This window comes from Sarcophilus harrisii, chromosome 2 (genome assembly GCF_902635505.1).
Source record: "Sarcophilus harrisii chromosome 2, mSarHar1.11, whole genome shotgun sequence".
In the NCBI taxonomy this organism is placed as follows: domain Eukaryota; kingdom Metazoa; phylum Chordata; class Mammalia; order Dasyuromorphia; family Dasyuridae; genus Sarcophilus; species Sarcophilus harrisii.
In genome coordinates, this window is record NC_045427.1 from 454851975 (window position 1) to 454864087 (window position 12113).

At 43.5% G+C, this 12113-nt stretch overlaps 1 protein-coding gene across 1 annotated transcript in view; it reads right to left on the bottom strand.

Moving 5' to 3' along the window:
- CHST8 (carbohydrate sulfotransferase 8) overlaps positions 1 to 10741 on the bottom strand; it is a 200921-nt gene extending 190180 nt beyond the window's left edge. The window contains exon 1 of the mRNA XM_023494149.2: positions 9267 to 10741. The gene's annotated coding sequence lies outside the window, so the exon portion shown is untranslated. The remainder of the gene's footprint in view (positions 1 to 9266) is intronic.
- Positions 10742 to 12113: the final 1372 nt, after the last annotated feature.

Genomic DNA, 12113 nt, shown 5'->3' on the forward strand with positions numbered 1-12113 from the left:
AGGACATCAAGCATCTTCAGCATCATCCTCATTATAATCACATTGCTCGCATTTACAGAGTACTTTAAAGTTTGGAAAGCACTTTACAAATAGCTCATTTTACCTTCACTGTGAGATAGGTGCTATTATTATCACTCCTATTTTACAGATAAGAAAATTGAGCAGAAAGTGGTTCAATGATTAGTCTAGGGTCCTATGACTACTAAGTGTCTGAGGCAGGATTTGAATCTTTCTGACCAGGTAGAGAACTCTACTCTATCCATGATGTCACCTAGATGTTTCCAGGAATCAGCCCAGGTCCAATATACAGCCCAACAAAAACTCCAAGGTGAATCAGCAGTATATCAAAGAAAAAACAAAGGAAGACTACCAATTCACCTTTGACTCCTTTGTGCCCATGATGTCATGCTAGACCACGTAGTGCAAATCAGGGAGCCAGGATGGGTGAAACATGGTGTCATGAAACATGAGGGTCACAGAAACCATAGGATTTAACAGAATACCAAGACGAGGCGAGAGGCGGGGGCAGAACGAGTTCACAGGATTATAGGCTTTGGAGTTGAAAAGTGCTTTCATCTGAATTAATCTAACTTCCTCATTTTATTGATGGTGTAATTGAAGTTCAGAGAAAGAAACCAACTAGCCTGAGGTCACATAGCTAGTAAGTAGCTGAGTCAGAAATCACATCCAGGTCTTCTGACTCTACATCCAGAGTCCTTTCAATAATACCACTCTGCAGTTGGTGACAAGGATGAAGTCTATGTAACCAGTCAATACCAAGAACATCTGCCTGGGTTTAAGAAGAGGTGGGAAGAAAGAAGTAAAGGTTAAAGGACAGTCAGCACCTTGGAGAGCTGCTGGGGACCTGTGGGGAAACCTTCAGGATTAGGAAACTGCCTTTCCAGTGTTGCTTGCATTTAATCTCCTATTACCAGTTGTGTACTGGAGATGGCTCAAACCCAGAATCAACTATTAAATTTTTAGGGTAAACATTTATACCTTAAAAATTGGCAATGTACAAATCAGGGTTTGACTTACTATTTTATTTGTTTTCTCCCACTGCATTGAGGGCCATCTCCAGTCAACCTGTCCTCTATCTGACCACTGGACTCAGATGGTTCTAGAGGCAAAAGTGAGGCAGGTGACTCAAGACAGCCCTCCCTCATTTAAATCCAATTCAATTGCGTGCATAGCATCACCTCCCATAGTCCCCTTTAAGAACGAAGGACAAACAACAACCGAGCCCGGTTGCCTCAGCCAAAAAGACCTTAGCTTAAAAAGGTCAAGGTCTCATGCTGCTTCCAGGGCCATATACAAGTCATTCTGATTTCTGAAATGCCCCTAAAACACAAAGGATTCCGGAGGAGAAAGTGTGACTTTGCACAGCCTCCCTCACCTAAATCTAATTCACTTGCATGTTATGGTATCACCTGGCTGATGTCATGCCCCTCTCTGAGAACAAATGACAAACAACAACAACAGAGTGGAGAGCAATAGAAAATGTTAGTATTTCAGATCAAACTTTAAAATGTATCATATATGTAAAAATTATATATACTTTATATATATATATATATATATATATATATATATATATATATATAAGTTGGGGGTGAGCTGGTTGTTAAACATTTACTGGCAGGCCAGTGCCTATTTACCTCATGAGAAAACAAATCCAGTTTGCAGGTCATGACAAAAATTAATAATAACTGATATTCATATAAAAGTCTAAGTTTAGGTAAGTGTTTTACACATATGATCTAATTTAAGCCTTACAACCACCCACTGAGGTAAGTATAATTGCAATCTTCATGATACAAATGAAGAAACTGAAGCTGACACTTATGTGCACAGGGGTCATGAAACTACCAAGTGTCTAAGGCAGGTTACAAATTCAGGCTTTCCTGACTCCAGCTAGTTAGCCTCCAGCTGCTGTCCAGTCCTCTGAGCCTTTAAACACAAAGACTTACCTAGAAATGAGTGAGGTGGCCAGGATAAGACACTGTTATCTGTTAGAAGCATGCAACCGATCCTTTTCTAGTTTAATCCAATATAAAAACACTTGGGACACCACTTAAAGAATATCAGCTGGGTAGCAAAATAGACATGAAGCTGAGCTTGGAATCAGGAAATCTCAGGTTCAAATCTAGCTTCAGTTAATAACCAGCTGTGTGATTCTGGGTAAGACATTTAATCTCTAGGTGCCTTGTTTCCTCATCTGTAAAATGGTGATGAAAGTAACACCTACAGTAATAGTTCAATAACAAAGGGTTACTATGAGGATGAGACATTTATAAATAACTTAGTACAGTGCCTAGCACTTAAATGTTTGTTCCTTTCCTCCTAAGTGCCATACAATGGAAAAATGCAAAAAGTATTATTTATCTAGGTACTTGGGTAGAGGGAGAAGTTATCAGGGTACTGTTCTTCATACTCCTATTACTAAATATGCCTTAACTATATCAATCAGATAAGCTCTCTCAAAGAGAGCTTCCCAGATGTCCAGAGAAAAAAAACATTCCAGTCCTTAGGTACTGAGCAGAGTTAAAGAATCAGCTGAGGATTCAGTTCTAACTCCAACACTGGCAATCCAGCAAGCCTTCAGGAGCTGCCTTGTTCATTTACCCAGAAGCCAGTCTCTAAATGGGTCTACCCCACCCCTGGGACAATGTCTTCAACACAACAGATGTTTAATAAATGTTTGTAAGATTAGACCTACAAAGTATTTATTAAGCATCTACTATGCACCAGACACTGTGCAAAGTGCTAGAGATAACAGAAAAGACAAAAAAAGTCTGTGCTCCCAAGTACCTCAGTCTAATGAAGGAGATAACATGCAAACAACTGCAAACAAATTACACACATGATAAATTAGAGATAATCTCAGAGGAAAGGCACTAGCCTTCCACTAGTATTAAGGAGGCTTGGGAAAGGTTTCTTGCAGAAGGTGGAATTTTAGCTGAAGGAAGAACAGGAGACAAAGATGAGGAAGGAGAGAGTGAAAACTGGGCAGCTGCCTTAGTATGATCCCACACGTGCAAAGCTCAGACCCCCAGGAATGTATATGTGCAAACCGTGACTTTCCAAAAGGTTGCTTTTGAGAGAGAATCAATATTGTTTCTTCTTGTCAACTGATGTGAACACAGGCATTCCCCCCTCCTGCCCAAGGCTGGGACTAAAGTTGAATTTTTAACCAACCTAAGAACATTGTTAACCAGCAAGGCCCCTTACAGACTATTTCCCTCCCTACCGATGCTAGCAGCTCTTACTTTTCCTACTACAGTGTTCAGGGTCAAACATTCGACTTTCAAATTTGGGCTCTGCCACTCTGAACCTCTGTGACTGAATAATGATGATCATGATAATAATAATAATAATAATAATAATAATAGCATCACATATTTGTATAGTAACAAAATGGCAGGTTTGCAAAGGTTTTAAGTTTTATAAAGTGTTTTATGATGTTCCAAGTCTTAGTACGGTTTTAAACCATTAAAGCTTAAAATTGCACTGTTAGGACACATCATATTTTTTTATTTGATTCTCACAATAACTCCAGGAGATAGATGTTATTATTATCCATTGTTCTATAGTTCAGGATATAAACTGAAATTAAGTGACTTGCCAAGTCACCTACCTGATGCAGGATTTGAATTCAGGTCTTTCTGACTCCAGATTCTGTGCTCTATTCAGTAAGCTACCTAACTATCTTCTTAAGCCTGAGGTTTCTCCTTTGTAGAATAAGAGGGCTGGACTATCAAATGTAAAACATTCCTTCCCTTAACAATAGAATTGGGAAATATTTAATAAAATAAATAAAAATCTAATGAAACATAGATAACATTACTTTTTAAAACTAAGTCAATATGTAACCTACAGGAATTCTTCTGTCTGATTTAGTTTGACTAGACTAGGTAACCTTGAAGGTTTCTTCCAGCTCAAGGTCAATCTTGAATGTTGAATCTTTTCTATGACAAGAAATTTGAAAAGAATGGAAGCTAGAGAGTAGTACTACTTTAGCTCCTAAAACTTTGCATTCATTTATACCCACAGATGTCATCTGACTTTCTTTGTGTGATGTGTGACAAAATAGCCCTTCTGGAGCCTGTCTCTCCTGTATCTTTGTCGTGTCATGGTGGAGGAGCTTTCACAGGTCAAGGAAACTATGACATGAAGGGTTACCAAGATGGACAGGTCATAGTGGAGAGAATGACAAAAGATGATCCACTGGAGAAGGAAATGGCAAGCCACTTTAGTATCTTTGCCAAGAAAACCCCATGAACAGCATTAAAATACTATAAGATATGACACCAGAAGATGAATCCTTCAGATCAGAAGTTGTATAGAAAAGCCTGGCATGCTATGGTCCACAGAGTCACAAATAGTCAGACATGACTGAACAATAACAACATTCTGCCTAGAGGGTTGCATAGAGTCCCTCTGCTCAGACTCCTGTAATGGGACTCCTGGAATAGTTTGCTCTCTCAGCACAGATCTGTTCAGCTTTAGGCTTCCTAACACTCTTGGGCAGAAAGGATTTCCATTTATAAGCAAAAAGTCACAATGATCCATGTGATCTGGCACAAAGTCTTTAACTGATCATTATAAGGCAGACCCCACAGACAAAGGCATCACCTTCTTAAACCACTACATTAACCCTGAGTGTGTAACTTGTTATGTCCTAATGGTTTGGCTAATTCCCTTCTACAATGTTTACTGATTCTAATGGCATTCATTATTCATTCAGAAAGTGAATTCTTTTACCAACATTACTGTCCAGGCTATGTTAACACGTCCTCTTGTTGGAAAATTTTAAGATTTCTACAATAGTGAAACTGGAGAAGGAGATGAGGAGGTAGGGGTTGTGTTGTACGTTTTTCCAAATTAAAAATAGATGCAGGCAATATTGTATAGCTAAATATCCCTTTTGGTGCCTAGACAATAAGCCAGTCAGAGTCTGCATTAAACTAAACCAAGCACTACAATGAGACCTCAAAGATGCTCTGAGAAGGTTCCCATCCCTAGAACAGGAATGGGAAACTTTTTTTTCCTGACAAGGGCTATTTGGATATTTATAACATCATTTGCAGGCCATACAAAATTATCAACTTAAGAGCTCAAACAGTGGAAGGTTATTGTACCTACCTTTTAACTCATTATTGTTTGCAATTGCCCTGGCAGGGCCAGATCAAATGATTTCTCGGGCCATTCAGATGATCCCCATCTCTGCCCTAGAAGGATCCTGCTCTCTGTGATTTGATTCTCAAGCACCAACATCTCCCAGCAAACTTCCTCAGCTGTCCCCTTCCCACCACAGAAGTAATCAACACATAGTAATAAAAGCTTTTACAGTGCCATCCTGCCTGTGATCAGCAAAGTCATAAAAAGCATGGAAGGCAATTGATTTCTGGCATTAATTGTGAGTAAGAGCAATACGATGCATCTTCACAAAGTTTCCATGCAGGACCATGTCATGTTGCAGTTTTCAAAAAAATGAACTGGAGACAAAGACTGAAATAAGCCCCAAACACTTTTTAAATAACCATGTGGCCCAAGAAAGTGAGTTCCTGAACTTTTCCAGACTTATTAGCTTACATAAACAGAGATTTGAATAAATGTTTAAAAAGCTAAATTCCCTGGATGCCCTGTAATCAGTAAATGTTCATTACTGAAACACAGCAAATATGCATGAAATTTCCCAAGTGACATTCCGCTTACAAGATTAAAAAGGCACATCAGAAAGCAACTCAAGTTACAAAGCATCTTCCTCCAGATGCCAGCAGAGAGGAAACTTTCCCAAATCCAAAGGTCACACAGGCCCAGCTTGGATCTTCTATGTTTTGGCAGTGACAGGAAATCAGAAGGAGCCTTGACTTTTGCAGCTTGGGTGATTTATAAATAAGTCATCCACACTTGCTGATTGATGTCTCCATGTAAATAATTAATCCTTGACCTTACGCTAAGAAAGCCTTGACTTTTTAATTTGGGGTCTTTTAAAAAAATCAATGCTGAGGAAACATAATTCACTCTTGCTTAGTGTGGGTCCCGGGTAAATAAATAACCTATCAGGGTATTAATGTGTAGGGCCTGAGTTTGGATTGTAAGTCACTATACAACATGGCACACCAAAAAGGGTCTGGTCTGTGTGATGAGAGAAGAGGCATTCTTCACCCAGTAAGTATTTCATGTTAATCAATTATTGATTATCCATTTCTCAAGGGCGGGTTTTGGTTGCTCCTGATAGGTTATTCTCTGGACATCAGATCCAAATTGGAGATTCTGCTATTACTATGTAGCTAATGACAGAATAGTCTCCCAGCTCAGGCTACAACTTCCATTCACCTTCCATCCCTCAGTCATTCTGCAAATACACTTTCCTCAGTCTGAAAACTATAGGCACTCAGTATCTCTTCCATTTTCTTTGGCTGGGTGGAGGGAGCAGGTGTCAGCAAAAGTTTAATTTAGAAGCTTATGAATTCAAAAGAGGAGCTGGATGTTTATCCTTCCTACCTCACAAAGCTGCTATTAGGAAGACAGACCAGAGAATTATGAAAGGTAGCGCGCGCGCGCGCGCGTGTGTGTGTGTGTGTGTGTCCCCTTCCCCACTAGCATTAGTCCAAGGTGAAGCAAAGGACACTTTGCTTTCAGGGTATCACCCAGAGAAGGGAAAATGGTTATGCTGTTTCTCCGTATATCCCTGTCTCCACTCACCCCAATTGGGTTCATGTGAAATCACAAAACCTTGGGGCTCTTAAGGGGCCTCAAGGATCATCTGATCTTAGACTCAAGGATGGATCTTAGAGGTCATTTGGTCTAATTCTCTAATTCAACAGGGGTTAAGTGACTTGATCAAGGTCATCCAGATGATAAATGGCATAGACTTTTAATCTGTCCTCAGACTCCAAATCCAGTACTTCTACCCAATGCTTTGTCATTTTGATCTATATCTTGCCACTGGACTCAGATGGCTCCGAAGGAGAAAATGAGGCAGATGACCTTACATAGCCTTCCCTCACTTAAAACCAATTCATTTGGATGTTATAGAACTACTTCCCCTCATGGTCATTTTCAAGAATGAAGGGCAAACAACACCCCCATCTCTCTGACTGCACCATGTTGCTGCTATTTAATGTGGAGCCTGGAAGAAATCCTAAAGTCTAAAGTCTCTTAAGGGACATCTAACCCCAAGAGGGGCCAGACAATCCCAGCACCCAAGAGCAGCTTTCCCTTTGTTCTCTAGCCGCACTTACTATTGCTAGGGGGAAAAACTATAACACCTGGGGAAAATATACAGATATATATATATATATATATATATATATATATATATATATTCAAGTTTGAGAGGCCAAGAAATGTACAGTTCAGAAGACAGACAACACCAGTTGTTGGTTCCTCCTCTGCAAGGACTTGGAAGCTAGGTCACCAATTCCCTGTGACCAAGTATCAGATCTGAAAGAGGCCTAAGGGACTGCCAAATGAGGCTCTAAAGAAGAAAACATTTGCAAATCCTTTCCTCTTCAGGGCCTTATTGACGAGTGAGTTAATATTAATAAAAAACCAATTGGGGTTTTCTAGCTGCCAATCCTGTATTCTTTCCAATATATCACACTGTTCATGGTATAGACCAATCCGCAAACTTCCAGCAGGAACTCAAGGGGCCAGACTGGAAAGAGTGAGTGAGTGTGCACTTTCCAAAAAAGGTCTGACCACCCCACCCTCCCATTTCCTTAACAGCCTAAAAGCCCCAACCCTGAGCAGCCTTCAAAAGACAAGATCTAAGTGAAAGAAATGTTGCTTTTCAGGTAGGAATAAGTGAGATGGAAACGAGAGAGGGAGCCCCTCTCATTGAAGGCTCTTGACTGCATCCTGGTAACAACAGCTACTTAAGGGGGACCTAGTTAAAGGAGGAGGGTGTGGTGAGGAAAAAAAATACACTCAGAGGAAGGAAAAGGTTTCAAGAAAAAAAGAGCATTTCTGGGACAAAGTAGAAAAGTATGTCCCCAAATGGATTTCTTTTCCTTCCTTTTTTTTTTTTTTTTTTTTTTAAAAGCATTGCCACTACTTCAAGCCCTCCAACCTCGAACTTCGACTACTCCAGACCCTGCCAAGTGTCTAAGGCTCTCCTCAATAAGTATAAACGGAACAGCTCACTTCCCTATTCTCTGTGTCCGGTGTCCGGGATTTAGGACTAGAAATCCCCAATTAGCATTAAAGACTTTCCGGGGGGAAGGGGGGGAGTAGTGGGAAAAGGGGCTGAGGGGAGATATGCCCAGGTGTCAGTGCCTCTTTCCTGACTACGGAGATCCGACTTCACTAAACTTTCCCCACCCAACCAAGAGGGGGAGCAAGGAGAACCCCCTTCTGAATTCAAAACAAACCAAATTAGTTAGACACAAAAGTGCACCGAACTCCAGAGGGGAAAAAAGGTAAATCTTTAGGGAAGATGAAGGCATAGGGGAGGACAATAATATGCATTTTGTAAGTAAAGATCAAAATGTTAATTAACTACAGGAAAAAAATATATAGTGTGAAAATAATCTCAGTAGTTTTCTGCTTACTGAGATGTTCTCCCACCTCTCAATAAAATTCGGGTTATTAAAAAGACATCGTCAATCATACTATACATTCCGTGAAAGAAAGAAAAAAACACATAAAACAAATCAAAACCTCGCCCAACACCTGGCTTATGAATGCACCCGGAGCTTTCAGTCCCAGAAGCAGTTTTCTATAGTATTAAAAGCCCTAGAATATCAGAGACATATTCTCCTCTCTGCCTCCAACTCCGAAGGGTGATGAAAGTCCATCCAGCTTTGGCTCCAGCACAATACATCCCCACTGATCCTGTATCTTTTCCTTTTCCCCTTCCTTCCACCTATCCACCCACCCCCCACTGAGAGGCGAGTCTGTTCCAGGGCCGCTCGACCCAGCCTGGAGGAAGTCAGCGCTAGTCCGTCCATCTATTTGCACTTTAATGAGTTTTCATTTTATTTAAAGTTCTCGCAGCCCGGGTGCCCCTTCTTTCCCCAAAGTGCAGGACTAACGTCACGAAAAGCCTCAGCGGGGCCCTTAGGAGCGGAGAGGGCGGCAAACCGGCAGAGCTGGGGAGCAGGCTGGGCTGGAGGGAAGGAATCTCTCGCATCCCGCCAGCCACCTACCTCCTCCTCCGGCTGCCGGGAGTGCCGCGGCCCTACCCAGGCGCGAAGGGGAGGACTGGGGGCGCAGGGAGAGCCTCGCGGGGCTGGGGCGCGCAGCTACTCACTCACCTGACCGAGCCGTGGTAGTCAGGAGCAGCCGTAGAGGCGGCGGCGGCGGCAGCAGCCAGCGGGGAAGTCCCAGAGCAGCCGGCGCCTCCAGCTCAGGGGGACTCAAGGATCTGTCCTCGGCAACTGGGTCTCCTCTTGCCAGAGCTCAAGCGGCGCCCGCTCCTGTCCCCGCTCGGGCTCACTCCTCTCCCGGCAGTCAGGAGCGTCCAGCAGCCTTGCCCAGCCCAGCCCAGCCCAGCCCAGCCCAGCCCAGCCCAGCCGGTGAAACCGATCCGAGCGAGCGAAGCCGAGCTTCTCCTCAGTTCCTGCTCCTGCTCCTGCTCCGGATCGGGCTTGGGCTGGAGCAGCTCAGCCCAGTGCTCCCCGGCTCCTGACCAAGGGGACAAACTCGGCTGGGGAGGAAGAAAGTGGGACAGGCAATAGGGGGAAGAAACTGCCGCTTCCCTCTATCTCTCGCCGGCCCTTCCTCTCTTCCTTCCTTCCTCCTTCTCCTTCTTCCTTCCACCCACCTTTTTCCCTTCCACCTCTCGGCTCGCTTTCTCCCGCCGCCACCGCCGCCGGCCCGGCTCTCTAGCTGGGAAGACTCCCAGCAAAGTGATGCTGTTGCCTCGAGGAGCGGCAGGGAATAGCGCCCCCGCCCATCCCTGGGAGGAGGGGGCCCAGGGACACTCCGCCCAGCTCCTGCCTGCTGCTGCCTCTTTATCTCCCTCCCTCCTTCGGAAAAGCCCAGCTGAGGAGGAAGCCAGGGCCGGCCCAGCCGCGTCGGTCCCCTAGCCTTCGCTTCTGCCTCTGGGGAGGCCCGAGGCTGTTTCCCGGCCGCAGCCCTGGGGTGTGCCTAGGTGCGCTGCGCGAGGCGCAAAGGTGCGGGCTTCCGGGCGCGGCGGCGCGCGGGGCTTTCGGAATTTCGGAGTCAGCGCCTGCGTTCTCATAGGGACATTGTCCGAGAATCCCAAGTGGACTTCAGGGCTTAGAGTATGAGACAGGGAGAAGCGGGGAGGGATGGAGCTGCTGCGGGGCGAGGCAAAGCAAACAGGAAGGAGGTGAAGGAGTGCTACGATCCGGGGCTCTTCTGGTATCCGCGTCCGCCATCCCGAAAGCAGAACGTCCTCTCTGTGGCCTTCCATTCCTTGAAGATGCAACTTTCGAGCTCCCGTTCGAGGAGAGCAGCCCCAGTAGACCCGGCTGAAACCGCAGGCTCCTAAAAGGTTACCCAGGGTCCTGATTTGTGCCCTCCTGGTGCCGAAGAGTGACATGTCCTAAATCACCCTTATCCCTACCCTCGGCCCTAACTTTGGCCACTATCCTTCGGGAACAGCCTAGGGACTTGGATTCACTGCCAGTCAAGGAGCATGCTCAGCTCAGGCCTAAACTGAAGGAGAAGGCAACTGCCGACTACCCTGACTTGCCTGCTTCCAGCATCAGAGGAATGGGAAGGCTTCCAAGCGAACCAAAACGGGCCTACTTCTCAAAGCCAATCCCCAGGGCTCAAGGTCTATCCGAGACCTTGTAGACTCCGCGGTTATTAAGACCCGGACCACACGACTAGAAAGCCCTTGTGTTCGTGGGGAGCAGTAGAAGAGGTTCATAAGGAAATGTTTAAAAATTTCCTTTCGGCAGCCTGGGATTAAATGCCTAGAGGCTGCCCTTGCAGCTAGGTGGCATAGTGAATAGGGCACTGAGCTTGGAGTCAGGAAGACCTGAGTTCCAAACCTGCTTCACATTTACTAGTTGTGTGAAAGTGGGCAAATTACTTAATCTCAAGCCTCAGTTGCCTCATCGGTAAAATGGGGATAATAGCACTTCCTTTAAATGGTTGTTGTAAAGTCTTTTACAAACTTTAAAACCTATATAGATGCTAGCTATTATTATTATTACATTTACTCTCTCTATCCTCAGGATGATTCTGATGGAAAGAAAATAAAAAGCAAATTGGCCCCTTCCAGAGTTAGCAGGATATATAACTTCCTTCACTTTACCAAGCACCATTGCCACTGATTTCCAGTCTATTCCAATCAGCCAGTACTTCTTCCGTCCAAAGGCTGGCAACCTCTCATCTCTTCTTCCCCAAATCTCAGCATTGCCATTTGGAGCCTTTCTCTTGCCATCTCTTCCTGAACTTATATTTGTATATGGATCAGTACTATCCTCAGTTCCTACTCTTGTCTTCACTTTGTTTCCTTTTAATTCGCTTCTTATCTCTTTTTCATTCTGACTTAATCTCATCATTCAAGAAAAACTACTCTCTCCAAAATTATTAATGATCTTTTAATTGCCAAAATTTAATCCTTTTAATTGCCACAACTAATCTTAATTAATTATCTTTTCTACTCTTCTTCCTTCTAGACCTTCTCTAAAACCTATGACACTATTGATCACCCTCTTCTCTTTGTGACAATGCTCTCTCTTGGTTCCCCTATTTATGTGACCACTCCTCCTGCGTTTCTTTTACTGATCTTTATCTACCTTAACCTGGTAATAGGAGGGACTCCTCAAGAATCTTTCCTTGATCCTCTTCTCTTCTCTCTATTTCACTCAATAATCTGATCAACTACCATGGTTTAAATTATCAGCTCTTCAAATGACTTTCTTTTTTAAATTTATTTATTTTAATACACATTGTTTTATGAATTATGTTGAGAGAGAAAAATCAGAGCAAATGGGAAAAACCATGAGAGAGATTTAAAAAAAAAAACAAAAAGAAAAAAGAAGTGATCATAGTGTGTGTTGATTTACATTCAGTATCCTTAGTTCTTTCTCTGGTTGCAGATGCCATTTTCTATCCAAAGTCTATTGGGATTCTTTTGGATTTCTGAACTACCAAGAAGAATCAAGCCTTTCATAGTTGAT